Below are 14688 nucleotides of genomic sequence, written 5' to 3'. Positions count from 1 at the left end.
TGCTATCATATCTGCTTCTGCCACCTCCAAGGACAGAAATCTGCCACCCTCTGTGTAAAAAAAAAAAAAAAACAAAAAACACTTTGCCTCTCATATGTCCTTTAACCTTGCCCCCTCTCATCTTAAACCTACAATGAAACACCGGAAGGAAGTGTAGGGAGAGGAGTACTTTCAGTCTCGCTAGCATGTTCTGCCATTTGAATATATCCTGACTCCTGTCTACTCAACCATATGGACTGCCATGGTACCACCTCAAGCCATTTGTGGCTGAAACTCTCATCCATTACATGGTCATCTTAGTCCAGCGCTCTCCTGTCAAACGTTCCAACATCCCCAGTCTGCTCATCTGAAAACATCTTATCCTGTTTCTTGAGGAAATGAGAAATCTGGAATCTTTGTCTGCTAAAAGAATGTGCGGTCAATTATGATTTTCAAGACCAGGTTCTATAAAGAGATATGGAACAGACATGGGATTTTGGGGAGGATGGTATTCAGCAGCATTACCATTAATAGCTTAGACTCTTGTTCAGCAACAGAATTAATCTACTTCCATCTTAAAAGTATACGATGACTCTGCCTTCATGCTGCTCAGATAGAGTTCCAAACTTGCACAGCACTGAGAAAACATTTCACCCCATCTCATCCTAAACCTATGAACCCTAATTTTCAAAGTTCCTCTAATTCTGGATTCACCCACAGAAGAAGCTTCAAGACCATTTAAGAACTCATACATTTCAATCAAGTCTCCCCTTGCTTTTCTAAACTCCAATGGAGACAGGTCCAGTCTGTCTAACCTTTCCTCATTGGCTAACCCCCTCATTTCAGTTATCAATTTGATAAACCTCCTCTGAAATGCCTCCAACACATTTACATTCTTCTTTAAGTAAAAAGATCAAAACAGAATGCAGTATTCAAGATGTGGTTTCATCAATGCCCTGTCTAACTAAAGGATAATTGGTTAAAAGAATCAAAATGTATGGGACAAAAACTGGAACCGTACGGAGTTGGATGTTGAGCATGATCCTATTGAATGGTGGAATTGGCTTGAAGAGCTGAATGGCGTTCTGCTCCTATTTTCTGTGCTACTGTAACATCCTTAGTTTTAAGAGGAGTTGAATACACAGAATAGCCTTCCTTTAGCTGCATTAATCCAAAGTATTGAATATTTTCAAGAATATTTTTTGGGACTGAAGGGAGTAAACCATATGGGGCAAAAGCTGGGGTGGGGTGGGGTCAGCTATGAATAACAGATCAGGCTCAAAGGGCTGCATGGCCTATTCCTGCTCCTAGTTTATATGTTTAATTATTTGCTGAACCTGCAAAATAGCTTTGTGTGACTCATACACCTGCCACCTACATCAGAGGTGTTAAGGCACAAATGGAGGCTATTTGACCAATTATGTGCACACTGGTTCTTCAAGTGAGCATCATTATCTACTGCCAGTCTCCTGCTTTCTCCCTGTACCCTTGCACATTACTTCTATCCAAATAATTATCCAGTATCTTCAAATCAACCTGCTTCCACTACACATCCAGGCAATGCATTCCATACTTTAATTATTTGCTGAGTGAAAAAGCTTTTTTCTCATGTGCATGTACAAATCATTTTAAATGGGTGTCTTCTTAATCATAGAATTTTATAGTATAGGAGAAGGCCTTTCGTCCCATTGTATCTGCTCTGGCTCCTGAAAGAGCTATCCCGCTAGTCCCATTCTTGAGGCCTGTCACTTTGTCACTTTCTAATATTTATCCAGCTCTCCTTTTGAAATGTCATATACAATCTGCCTCCACTCTGCCAAGCAGGAGGCTGGAGGAACGCAGCAAGCCAGGCAGCATCAGGTGGTGGAGAAGTGAACATTTTGGCTTCTCCACCTCCTGATGCTGTTTGGTTTGCTGTGTTCCTCCAGCCTCCTGCTTGTCTACTTTGGATGTCAACATCTGCAGTTTTGTCTCCATCACTCTGCCAGGCAGAGCATTCCAAATCCTAACAATTCTGAGTAAAGAAGTTTCTCCTCATCTCACTGCTAGCACTCCTGCTGACAATTGTGAAATTATGTCAGTAACTAGGGGATATACTAACTAATGGAAGCAGAATACCCTTCTTTATTCTGTTCAAATTGTTCATATTTTGAACACCTCAATAAAGTCACTTCTTGACCTTCTCTGCTCCAAGGAGAGTAAGCCCAATTTCTCTATTCTTTCCTTGTATCCAAAATCCTTCATTGCTGGTATCATTCAGTAAATCTCTTTTGAATTGTCTCCCAGATTTTAACATTCTTCCGTAAATAAGGTGTCCAGAACTGAACACAATCCTTTTACAAGCTGAAATAGTTTATCCCTATCTATTTGATCCAGTCCCCTCCATGATTTTGAAAACCTCTGTCAGGTCGTCACTGAATCATCATCTGTTCAAGAAGAAATATCTCAAATTCATCAGTGATCTCATAACTGAAATTTCTCCTCCTTGGAGCCATGCTGAGAAATTTCTTCTGCAGTCGCTTCAATGCATTCGCATCCTCCTTATAATTGTAAAATCCAAAGAGGTACACAATACATTTGAACATCTTCACTTTTTCCCAAGTTGTACTCACACTGCCAGATTATTACTTAACAACTCAACCTATCTAACTATCAGCAACCTCCTTTTCTTCCCTTCAAGACCTATTTTCTCAACTATTGTGGTGTCATCTGCAGATCTAGCTACCTCATGCAGGACATTGATATTAATAGTAAGAAGTTGAGGCCCTAGCAGAGACCTTGATGGACTCCACTTATAGCTGATCTGAGTTTTCCAGTTCTGTTTTGGCTGTTGGAGGGCAGTCATCTGAGCTCCAGTGTATCTCTGCAGTAGTTCATTGGGATACTGTCCTTGGCCCAACCTTTTTCAGCAACTTCATCCATGACCTTTCCTCCATCATAAGGACAGAAGTAGAAGTGTTTTTTTTAATTCAATCTTAGGATGAAGGTGTTGCTGGCTAAGCCAACATTAATTGCCCATCCCTACTTGCCCAGAGGCAGTTAAGAGTCAGCTACGTTACTGTGGCTCTGGAGTCAACTGTCAGCCAGATTGATTTAAGGAAAGTAGATCACAGCAGGTCAGGTAGCAGTGCCATTCCTGATGATGGGCTTTTGCCTGAAATGTCGATTCCTCTGCTCCTCGGATGGTGCCTGACCTGCTGTGCATTTCCAGCACCACACTTTCGACTCTGATCTCCAGCATCTGCAGTCCTCACTTTTGCCTAAGGATGGCAGATTCCTTCCCAAAAGGGCACTAGTGAACCAAATGGGTTTTCCCAACAATTGACCATGGATTTGCAGCCATCTTAGTTCCAGATTTTGCTGAGTTCCAATTACACCATCTGTTGTGGTGGGATTTGAACCTGGGTCCCCAGAACATTACCTTGGTCTCTGGATTGACAGTCTACTGATAATAACACTTGGCCATTGTTTGTGCCATGTTCAGCACCATCTGTAACTCCTCAGATACTGAAGCTTATATTGAAATGCAACAAGATCTGGGCAGTATCCAGGCTTGGGCTGACAGGGGATCCTGATGAAGGACTTGTGCCCGAAACATTGACTCTCCTGCTTCTTGGAACTGCCTGACTTGATGCGCTTTTCCAGTGCCACACCTTTTGACTCTGACAAGTGATAAGTAACATTTGCACCACACAAATGCCAGGCATTGGCCATCTCCAATAAGAGACAATCGAACCACTGCCCCTTGACATTCAGTCGTATTACCATCATTGAATCCCTCACTATCAACATTCTGGAGGTTACCGTTCACCAGAAATTCGACAAGACTTGCCACATTAATACAGTAGCTAATGGAGCAGGTCAGAAGCTAGGAATACTGCAGTGAGTAACTTAGCTCACTACTCCCCAAAGCCTGTCTACCATCTATAAGGCATATGTAAAAAGTGTGATATAATACTCCCCACTTGCCTGGATGAATGCAGCTCCAACAACACTTAAGAAGCTTGACACCATCCAGGACAAAGCAGCCCACTTAATTTGCACCATATCCGCAAACATCCATTCCCTCCACCACCAACGCTCAGTAGCAGCATTGTGTATTCTACAAAATGTGCTGCAGACATTCACCCAAGATGCTCAGTCAGCACAGTACAAACTCCATGACCACTTCCATATAGAAGGACAAGAATAGCAGATACTTGGGACAATCGCTATCTGTAAGTTTCCCTCCAAGCCACACTCCATCCTGATTTGGAAATAGATCACTATTCTGTCACTGTCACTGATTCAAAATCCTGGAAATCCCTCCCTTAGGACATTGTGGTCAACCCACAGCATGTGGATGACTGTGGTTCAAGAAGGCAGCTCATAAAATAACTTTTATAAAGGTTATTCACGTCACCCATGATTATTGCCATCCCTTTAACATTAGCAGTGAATATTTGATAGAAAATATAAACTCGGTACTGGAGTAGGCCATTCAAGCCTGCTCTACCATTCAGTGTGATCATGATTTATTCTCTCTCGGTGCCGTATTTTCATTTCTCTGCATATCCATTGGTACCGTTAGTATTTAACGGTCTATCATTTTTTTACTTGAATATACTCAGGGACGCAGCCTCTACAACTTACTGCAGTTGTAAATTCTGGAGGTTGGCCACCCTCTGAGTGAAGGTGATGTCTAGTCTCATTTCTGAACGGCTTACCCAATATCCTGAGACTGTGACCCCTAGTTCTGATCTTCCTAACTAAGGAAAACATCCTCCCTGCATCTAGTGTGTCTAGCCCTTTTGAAAATTTTATACATTTCAATCTGAACCCCTTTCATTCGTCTTAAATATAGTAAATGCCAGCCTAGTTGGACAAATCACTCCTCAAGAACAATCCTGTTATTCCTGTCATTAGTTCAATGAACCTTCATTGCACTCTCACAATGGCAAATAAATACTCTCCTAGTTAGGGAGGCCAAACTATGTGCACTCATCCACGTGTGGTCTCACCATAGCAATATGATAATCCGGCTTCTGAATTCAAATCACCTTGCAATGAAGGCATACATACCATTTGTCTTCTGAATTGCTTGTTGCACCTGCCTGTTTGCTTTCATTGCTGTACAAAGGTACCCGTGTCCCTTTATACATTTACATTTCCCATATATCACCATTTAAATAATAATCTGCCTATACTATAGATATTGAAAACTACAGTAGCTTTTGTACGTCTTTTACAGAAACAAAGGTTTTATCCCTGAATCGCTCATTTTATCAATTTATAAAACTTACAGGTCCGAGCCAGAATAAAACATAAATTTGATGGTCTAGTATAGAATTGTAACAAGATACAGCAAGCTATTAGGCAGATAACCAGGCTTTTATTGCAAGGAAATTGGAGCGTACAAGTAAGGAAACCATCAGCAATCCTACAGAACCTTGGTGCACTCACACAGGCTCTTTTTAGTTTCTATATTTAAGGAAAGGTAAAGGTAAAGTTAAAGTGGCAAGACAAATTTGAATAGATTGGTTTCTGGAATAAGAGGATTGTTTAATGATGAAGCTGCGTGTAATGGGTCTGCATTTTCTGTAATTTGTAAGTGAGAAGTAATTGCAATGCAACATTCTGAAAAATTCAACAAGCTTGATGCTGATGTTCTTTCCCCCGGCCAGAGAATCAAGAACAGGGATTGTAACATCTGGATAATGGACATTTAGGTCTGAGGTCAAGAGGAAGACAAGCTGTGAATCTATGGGATTCTCTACTCCAGAAAGGAGTGAATTTTGATCACTGAATATACTTGAGGTTAGCTAAATGGATTCTTCTGTGTCTCAAAAAATCAAAGGCGACTGACAGAAGGCAGGCAAGTGGCTTTGCAGCCAAGGATCTGCCATGATTGCATTGAATGATGGAGCAGACCTATGCTTTACTCCTGTTTCTTATGATGAGGTAAAGCATTTATAGCAAGATAGCATTGCTTTCTTTTGGATAGCTATTTGCAGGATTTGCAATAATTGGCATTAATCATATTTGAAACTAAACCAGTTCTTTGGCTGCTACTGTGAAGATAATGGGGAGAGACATAGATCTGATCTAGTTTCATAATTGTCCTGTAAAAAATATTTCGTTACTGAAAGGGAATTTCATGGGACATGGATGTGGCTAGTTAGGCCAATATTTATTGCCCATTCTTAATTACAGATAAGAGTGTGGTGAGCCACCGCCTTGAACCACTCCAGTTCATCTGGTTTCGGTATGAAGTACAGCAAACATTTAGGAAGGCAAGTAACATGTTGGCCCACAATACTGTTAGGGAAGAAGCTCCAGAATTTTGATCCAGTGATAATGAAGGAATCTGCCATCCTTAGGCAAAAGTGAGGACTGCAGATGCTGGAGATCAGAGTCGAGAGTGTGGTGCTGGAAAAGCTTTTTGGTTCTGATGGGCTGAAAAACTAATTAGCTTTGTTAGACCCTCCAAATCTTGAGTCTTCTGTCATTGTTTGCATAGATTCTCGCTCTTGAGAAAAGACCAATGTCCCATCTGCAAATAATCCTGAGCACGGCTTGGGTTATCTGCTGTGCACTCCTCTATCAGTGATGCTACTCCACCTAGATTTATAGAGTCATCGAGATATACAGCATAGAAACAGACTCTTTGGTCCAACCGTCCATGCCAACCAGATATCCAAATCCAATCTCGTCCCACTTGCCAGCACCTGGCCCATATCGCTCCAAACCCTTCCTATTCATATACCCATCCAAATGCCTTTCAAATGTTGCAGTTGTACCAGCCTCTACCACTTCCTCTGGCAGCTCATTCCATACACGTACCACCTTCTGTGTGGAAAAAGTTGCCTCTTAGGTCTCTTTTATATCTTTCCCCCTCACCCTAAACCTATGCCCTCTAGTTCTGGACTCCCCGACCCCAGGGAAAAGACTTTACCTATTTATCCTATCCATGCCCCTCATAATTTTGTAAACCTCTATAAGGTCACCCCTCAGCCTCCGACGCTCCAGGGAAAACAGCCCCAGTCTGTTCAGTCTCTCCCTGTATCTCAGATCCTCCAACCCTGGCAACATCCTTGTAAATCTTTTCTGAACCCTTTCAAGTTTGACAATATCTTTCCAATAGGAAGGAGACCAGAATTGCACGCAATATTCCAACAATGGCCTAACCAATGTCCTGTACAGTTACAACATGACCTCCCAACTCCTGTACTCAATACCCTGACCAATAAAGGAAAGCATACCAAATGCCGCCTTCACTATCCTATCTACCTGCGACTCCGCTTTCAAGGAGCTATGAGCCTGCACTCCAAGGTCTTTGTTCAGCAACACTCCCTAAGACCTTACCATTAAGTGTATAAGTCCTGCTAAAGATTTGCTTTCCCAAAATGCAGCACCTCGCATTTATCTGAATTAAACTCCATCTGTCACTTCTCAGCCCATTGGCCCATCTGGTCCAGATCTTGTTGTAATCTGAGGTAACCCTCTTCGTTGTCCACTACACCTCCAATTTTGGTGTCTTCTGCAAACTTACTAACTGTACCTGTTATGCTCGCATCCAAATCATTTATGTAAATGACAACAAGTAGAGGACCCAGCACCGATCCTTGTGGCACTCCGCTGGTCACAGGCCTCCAGTCTGAAGAACAACCCTCCACCACCACCCTCTGTCTTCTACCTTTGAGCCAGTTCTGTAACCACATGGCTAGTTCTCCCTGTATTCCATGAGATCTAACCTTGCTAATCTATCTCCCATGGGGAACCTTGTCAAATGCCTTACTGAAGTCCATAGAGATCACATCTACTGCTCTGCCCTCATCAATCATCTTTGTTACTTCCTCAAAAAACTCAGTCAAGTTTGTGAGACATGATTTCCCATGCACAAAACCATGTTGACTATCCCTAATCAGTCCTTGCTTTTCCAAATACATGTACATCCTGTACCTCAGGATTCCCTCCAACAACTTGCCCACCACTGATTTAATTTGATGGACAAGAAAATTACAAGCTAATACAAATTCACATTTTCAGCATACAACAAATGATATGATATTGATGTTATAATGTTCATTTTCAATTAGTGACCAGCGAGTTGACCTGACACATTTAGAATGTGATTCATGAAGAAAGTCTTAGAATAGAAAATGAGTTGTCCAAGTTGTTAATCAGTATATGAGTGTGTCTATGCTTGGAACATTTTTTAAGAGTTTCCCTATCTTTTGTGAGGTACTCTGTTTATCAGTTGATGGTTAGAGAATGCGAGTGGCAAATTGCTGAATTGGTGTTTATTGCTGTATTGGAGTGAGTGTGCCCTTCTGCCCCTCTCCCCCTTCATCAGCAGTCCTGGTGAGTGTATGCACCGTAGGATTTGAATATCTAGATTTGTTGAGTATGGTTCTCAATAAGTGGACCATCGGTACCTGAGACTAAATTTTTGATTCAATCTAAGATTTTAGACAAAGGCCAGTTCGAAAGTGATTTGGCATATTTTCTTTGTTACTAATTGCTTTATGAACTAGCTCCAAAACTTAATTATAAACAAATGGATTTTTTCCCACTTGTTCAAGATCTCTGTTCTATTGCCTTAGGTGTCTAGAGACAGTTGGAACTGGCAGATTGTGAAAACTGGTATTGCAATTTTGATGTTTCTAGTTAGTCGTTTTATAAAATCAAACTACACCATTCATACTTTAATTATATTTGATTATGTCAGTACTATTATCACATTCATAACCAAATACCTATTTCTCAACTTTCTCTGAATATTGGAGGTGCCCAAAATTGTGGATCTTGACACCCTCACTTGAATTTCTCAATTTTATAAAGTAAACTACTCACAGCTGCTGTGCCCCATGCATTTTGAACGCTGTACTTAGAATTTAGGAACCTGTGCCTATTGGCTGTTTTCCATTTCAGCTTCGTCAGGCATGGAGACCTTCAGTATTCTGAAGTGAATGTCAGCCTAAGGAATGTGCTCGTTTTCTGCACTCACACTGCTGACCTTCATTCGCTTGCCCCTGGGTTTTGTTTTTTTTCCGCATCTGGCAGGATCCAAGGGGATCAAGTATAGAGGTCAGCAAAGTTAAATATAGCATTTTTGAGAGTTTCTGCAACAACCTTCCCCTGTCACGCTTTGGATGCCTTTTTCTTTTGCTGGGAACAGCGTTTGTACCAATAACATCATGCTGACACATATGCTTCATTTATCCATGCAGTTTGTCAAATTTTGCTGAAAGTTGTAGAGCCCTGCAATTTTTTGTAAATGCTTGCAGTATCTGATGGCTTTGTGACGCTAAAGCAGTTCAGATTCAGTTGGATTGCTTTGGCGTATTGCACCTAGACTAGCATTGTGTTGCTTTTCCTATTTTGTAGGCAAAGTGCAATACACAGCTGCCCAACCTATCTCAAATTTTCATTTGACTCAGTTCCTCATTTTTGTATCTCCTTTTTTACCATTAAAATAAACGTATAGCTTCTCTACATCCACCCTTCCACCTGTTTACAATTCAATATCCTCCTCATTTCATCTCTCCTAACTTTCATCTTAAAAATCATCTTAAAATCTGCTTCTTTGAACCTCTGTAACCATCACCTCTCAGTTAATGATATTCCTGACCATCATGTGTAATAGTTTTGCATTCTTGAGAATTTCATTTTTTGGCCTGTACCACATTACGTTTGGATGATGTGGCTAGTCCGTGTAACTTGAGAGCACAATGTGCCTGCTGTCTCAGTCGGCTTCAAGTTCTGCCTAAATTGTTAAATTGACATAAGAGCTCAGTAACTTCAAAATGCTTTTAAATTTGTAACCCAACTTCCTTAATGGCTTCCTCTCAGAAGACCCCAAGTTCCTTTTGAAAGTGGGCCTGTGAGGTGCATTGTGTGAGCCAAACTCTAAAACAACATTAAGGGCTTTTTGTCAAGCCACTTGGGAACTTTTCAAAAACATTCACTTGAGCAGCTGATTGTGGTTAAGAGCCTATGTAAGCTAACCAATCATTTTTGGCTGGTAGTGTGCATCACTCAGAAACTGGGCTTTTCAACACAGAATAGTTAAGTGCAGTCTCTAGTCATGAGTCAGGCAGAAAAAATTGAGAGGAGAAACTGTAAGTGGTACCTTACATAATTTTTAAAAAAAACCCTGTGTTAAGCAAAGGGTGTTTTACTGTTATTTAGGTGGGGCTACCAATTGATCAGTTTTCTTTGATCTGCTCGATGACACAATTTGAATTAGCACATGCTTAAAAATAAGTTCCTATCCTTTAAAGCTGTAATCAGTATAAACTTTTCAACAGCATTTGAATGAATGATTTGGTTTAGTTTTACAATGGGTTGCCATTTGCATGGTGGAATTTATGCCCACATTTCAAATAATAATCTAATATTTACATGTGACCAAGATTACAGCAACAGTGCATCTTACAAGGCTCAGAATTACTATAGTCATCTTATTTATGGATTAAGTGGTCCTCATAGCTTTATTTGCCTTGTCTTCTTGTTCTCTGAATCAGTGAATGTGATTTTAATGTTCATGGTTGCTTCTCTGAGTTCACAAATGCACTCCTTTTTTTTATTGGCACAATGGTGCTCTCTGTATTCCTTCTGTCATGAGGTAACAGATGAATCTTAATGCAATCTCGTACTTGATTCCCTGCCCTGCTCTGAACTGGTGAATGCATTATAGAGGCACCCATGCTTTGCTGTGGATTGCTTTACAATGGTAGCCTGTTTGTATGCTGATCTTTTTGACTTGTACTTTTGCATCTGTCTTTGAAAGATATGCCATTTTAAAATTGAAGCTCGAATTAACATGTCCATCTTGCTGCTGCCTCGCTCCTGCTCTTTCAAATAGTTTGGAGTTATTGGGATCTAGGAGAAAGTGAGGAGTGCAGATGCTAGTCATCAGAGTCGAGAGTATGGTGCTAGGAAAGCATAGCAGGTCAAACAGCATCTGAAGAACAGGTGAATGAAGGGTTTATGCCCAAAACATCGATTCTCCTGCTCCTGGAATGCTGCCTGACCTGCTGTGCTTTTCCAGCACCACACTCTCGTTACTTGGTATCTACCTAATTTGAGTGGAGATCAAAGTTCAGTCTAAGGATATTTCTAGCCTGTGTGGTTTAGTTTTACACTTTTGACATTGCATTTAGTCACCAGTGGATGCTGATAATTTTTTCTTAGCCCTATTAGTCTGCTTCAGGAGTAGATGTCATTGATATTTGTCTCGTACACATTTCAAGGATTTACACCTACTCAGTACTGCCAGTAGGATGATGATGATACATCTCCCCCAGCAATGATCTATTACAAACCCACCAGGACCATCCTTTTGTTGTTGGCTTGCTTCTGAGAAATAATAAGTTGCAGGTCCCACTGTTATTGAGTCATCTGGTAGCTTGAATTGCCTTAGCCTTGTAATTGAAAATACAACTAAAATCGACAAGCAGAGGTATTTTATACCTATTTAATATGGTTGCTTCAACCCTGGTAGAGTGATATTGTTCTGAAGGGACCGAAGTGTAATTTCTTTCTCTCGCTTCAAATCCAGACCACGTTGAAACATGAATTTCAGCAGAATTTTTTTGTTTAGTTAATGCTTTTGTGTTACATTGGAAAGACACTGTGTTAATGAGAGAATGTAATGTGTCAAGGTTTGCAAGATCAGAATGAACTTTGTTCCAGTTGTTACTTTTTGTTATGCTTCAGCACTAATCTATGTGTTTGTTGCTGTCTCTCTATAATTTCACAACTTCATTCCTTTTGTTGCCCTTATGTTTCGGTCATGCAAAATATCACCTTGCTCATCTTAGCATTAGCTTTTACGACTTGTCTTTTTAAACTGGAATTTTACCACTTTGTGCTATTCCTGCTTAAAATCAAATAGATTATCTTCCAAGAAGAGTGTAAAGAGCTTGGAGAAAGTATAGAGGGGTCTATCAGAAGTACAGTTATGACAAGGCTGGAGCAGTTTTGTGTACTGTTAAAATTGAGGGCTGATTTTATTGTAGGTATTCAGAGTTGAGAGTTTCGATTTTTAAAAAAGTGACTTTTTTCCACTGACATGGTGTTGATAATTAGAGGGGAACAGATGTTTATCAATAGATAATGAAAGAAACCACAAGAGAAATTCTGCTGAATTTTGTTCCCCACCTATATCTTCCTATGACTGTCTCAGTCTTGTCAGTATTCAAGTCTAAATGTTGTTGTAGATGGCACTACCTGGTAGTTAGCAGTTGCTATTTAGTGTTTCTGAGAGAATTCATGCATCTGGTTAAACACAGTTGTTTGTTGATTTCAATGCTTTAGTAATTGTGTGCAAAGTCTGCCCTGCATGTTGGGTCAGCCAGTTGGAAGAAATAATACTCTTGTTCAAACTTACCCAATGTGTGGTGCAAGCGCGGTGACTGTTGTATCTGTCATTCTGTATGTTACTAACAATGTTGATTTAATCAGTTATTGCAATAGTATGTATGAGAGATTTATTTAATAGAACCTCCAAGGATTTTGGACTCTAAGATGACATTTCAGAGTATGTTGTGGTTTATTTTAAACATGGCGATGCAGGAATGGTGCAATTACATTTAGGTTCAGAACTCGCAAAGACCTAGAAGAAGAAAAAAGACTTGTGTGTTCTTATGACTATTTATGATGTTGTAACATTTGTTCCCAAATACTGATTTAATTACCATGGACGATTGTGTTTTACACGTAGGAATTGTGATCTGACTTGACAGATGCATAGTTGATAATTCTTGCTTCAAGCCTTGATTTTCTGCATTGTATTTAGTTCAAACTCCTGTTTTTTTAAGAGTAAAGAAATTGCCGACTGTTCAATTGACAGCATGGGGTCCCACAAGATAAGAAAATTACAAGTATTATTTGTTTTGCAGTCAAGTGGAGCGGGAGGTTGTAGAATGACTATATTCTTGAAGAAGGTAAAGATGTTGGCACTGCCCCATCATTAAGGCAATGACTCTCACAGACTGGCCTGAAGTCATGTACAGTATATTGAGGATAGGCGCATGCATATTGCCAGCTAACAAATGTTATCTTAATGTTTGGATATTGCTTTCCTCGTATCAGAGTACCTTCCAATTCCAAACTGCAGTTCCTGTATGGACTGTCTTTCACAAACCACAGTCTCCACATACTCAGGAAGACTCCAATTTATCTGTTCCCTCCACCCTTACCCTTTCACCACCTCACTCGCAGTCACACTTCGGGAAGCACTACGTATGCATATTGAAAGAAATATGGGCAGCATGTTGGCTCAGTGGCTAGCACTGCTGCCTCACAATGCCAGGGACCTGGGTTCACTTCCAGATTTGGAGTTTGCATGTCCTCTGTGTCTGCATGGGTTTCTTCCCAAGGTCCAAAAAAATGCATATTCTGTAGAATGGTCATGCTAAATTGCCCATAGTGTCTGGAAATGTGCAGGCTAAGTGGCTTAGTAATGGGAAATACAGGGTTACAGGGATAAGGTAGGGGGTTTGGTTTGGGGGCTGTGCCCTTCGGGAGGTTGGTGTGGACTCGATGAGCTGAATAGCCGACTTGTACACTAGGGATTCTATGATTCTATAACAGGATTTTTTTTTTGTTAGTAATATGGAAATCAACCACTTTAATACTCGATACTTGCAATGTTAGTCCAAAAAAATTGTCTTTGATTTTCCCTTTTGATCAAATGTTGACTGAGAGAGCTATAGGTTGGCATACTCAAATTTGTAGTTGGCACCGTTTTCCAACAAAAACTTCCTTTCCCATCATTGCCTGATGTAAAATAAAGCTTGATCAGCAATAATGTCTCCGTCTCCAAAACTGCATCTTACTGCTTTAATGTGATATTTCCTTTTTCTGACCCAACTATGCTTATGACCAGTTAGTGAGTATTGACTGAAAAATAGTCAGAGTCATAGATGTACAGCATGGAAACAGACCCTTCTGTCCAACCCGTCCATGCCGACCAGATATCCCAACTCAATCTAGTCCCACCTGCCAGCACCCGGCCCCTATCCCTCCAAACCCTTCCTATTCATATACCTATCCAATGCCTTTTAAATGTTGCAATTGTACCAGCCTCCACCACTTCCTCTGGCAGCTCATTCCATACATGCACCACCCTCTGTGTGAAAAGGTTGTCACTTAGGTCCCTTTTATATCTTTCCCCTCTCACCCTTAACCTATGCCCTCTAATTCTGGACTCCCTCACCCCACGGAAAAGACTTTGTCCATTTATCCTATTCTTGCCCCTCAATTTTGTAAACCTCTTCTAGGTCACCCCTCAGCCTCCGATGCTCCCAGGGAAAACAGCCCCAGTCTGTTCAGCCTCTCCCTATAGCTCAAGTCCTCCAACCCTGGCAACATCCTTGTAAATCTTTTCTGAACCCTTTTCAAGTTTCACAATATCTTTCCAATAGGAAGGAGACCAGAATTGCACGCAATATTTTAACAGTGGCCTAACCAATGTCCTGTACAGCCGCGACATGACCTCCCAACTCCTGTACTCAATACTCTGACCGATAAAGGAAAGCATACCAAATGCCGCCTTCACTATCCTATCTCCCTGTGACTCCACTTTCAAGGGTCTATAAACATAACTTCCAAGGTCTCTTTGTTCAGCAACACTCCCTAGGACCTTACCATTAAGTGTATAAGTCATGCTAAGATTGGCTTAATAGTCTTAAAACCCATTGGATAGGTTTTTATACCTGC

At 40.7% G+C, this 14688-nt stretch overlaps 1 protein-coding gene across 6 annotated transcripts in view; it reads left to right on the top strand.

Annotated features, from left to right (window-relative positions):
• Nucleotides 1-14688, top strand: part of zbtb47b (zinc finger and BTB domain containing 47b) — a 284308-nt gene that overhangs the window by 160654 nt on the left and 108966 nt on the right. The gene's annotated exons all lie outside the window — the stretch shown is intronic.

The sequence above is a fragment of the Chiloscyllium plagiosum genome, unplaced genomic scaffold, assembly GCF_037043375.1.
Source record: "Chiloscyllium plagiosum isolate Xiang-an unplaced genomic scaffold, Cpla_swu_hap1 HiC_scaffold_5, whole genome shotgun sequence".
Lineage (NCBI taxonomy): Eukaryota > Metazoa > Chordata > Chondrichthyes > Orectolobiformes > Hemiscylliidae > Chiloscyllium > Chiloscyllium plagiosum.
Note: the sequence above shows the minus strand (reverse complement) of the source record. Positions and strands in the feature narration are given on the sequence as shown.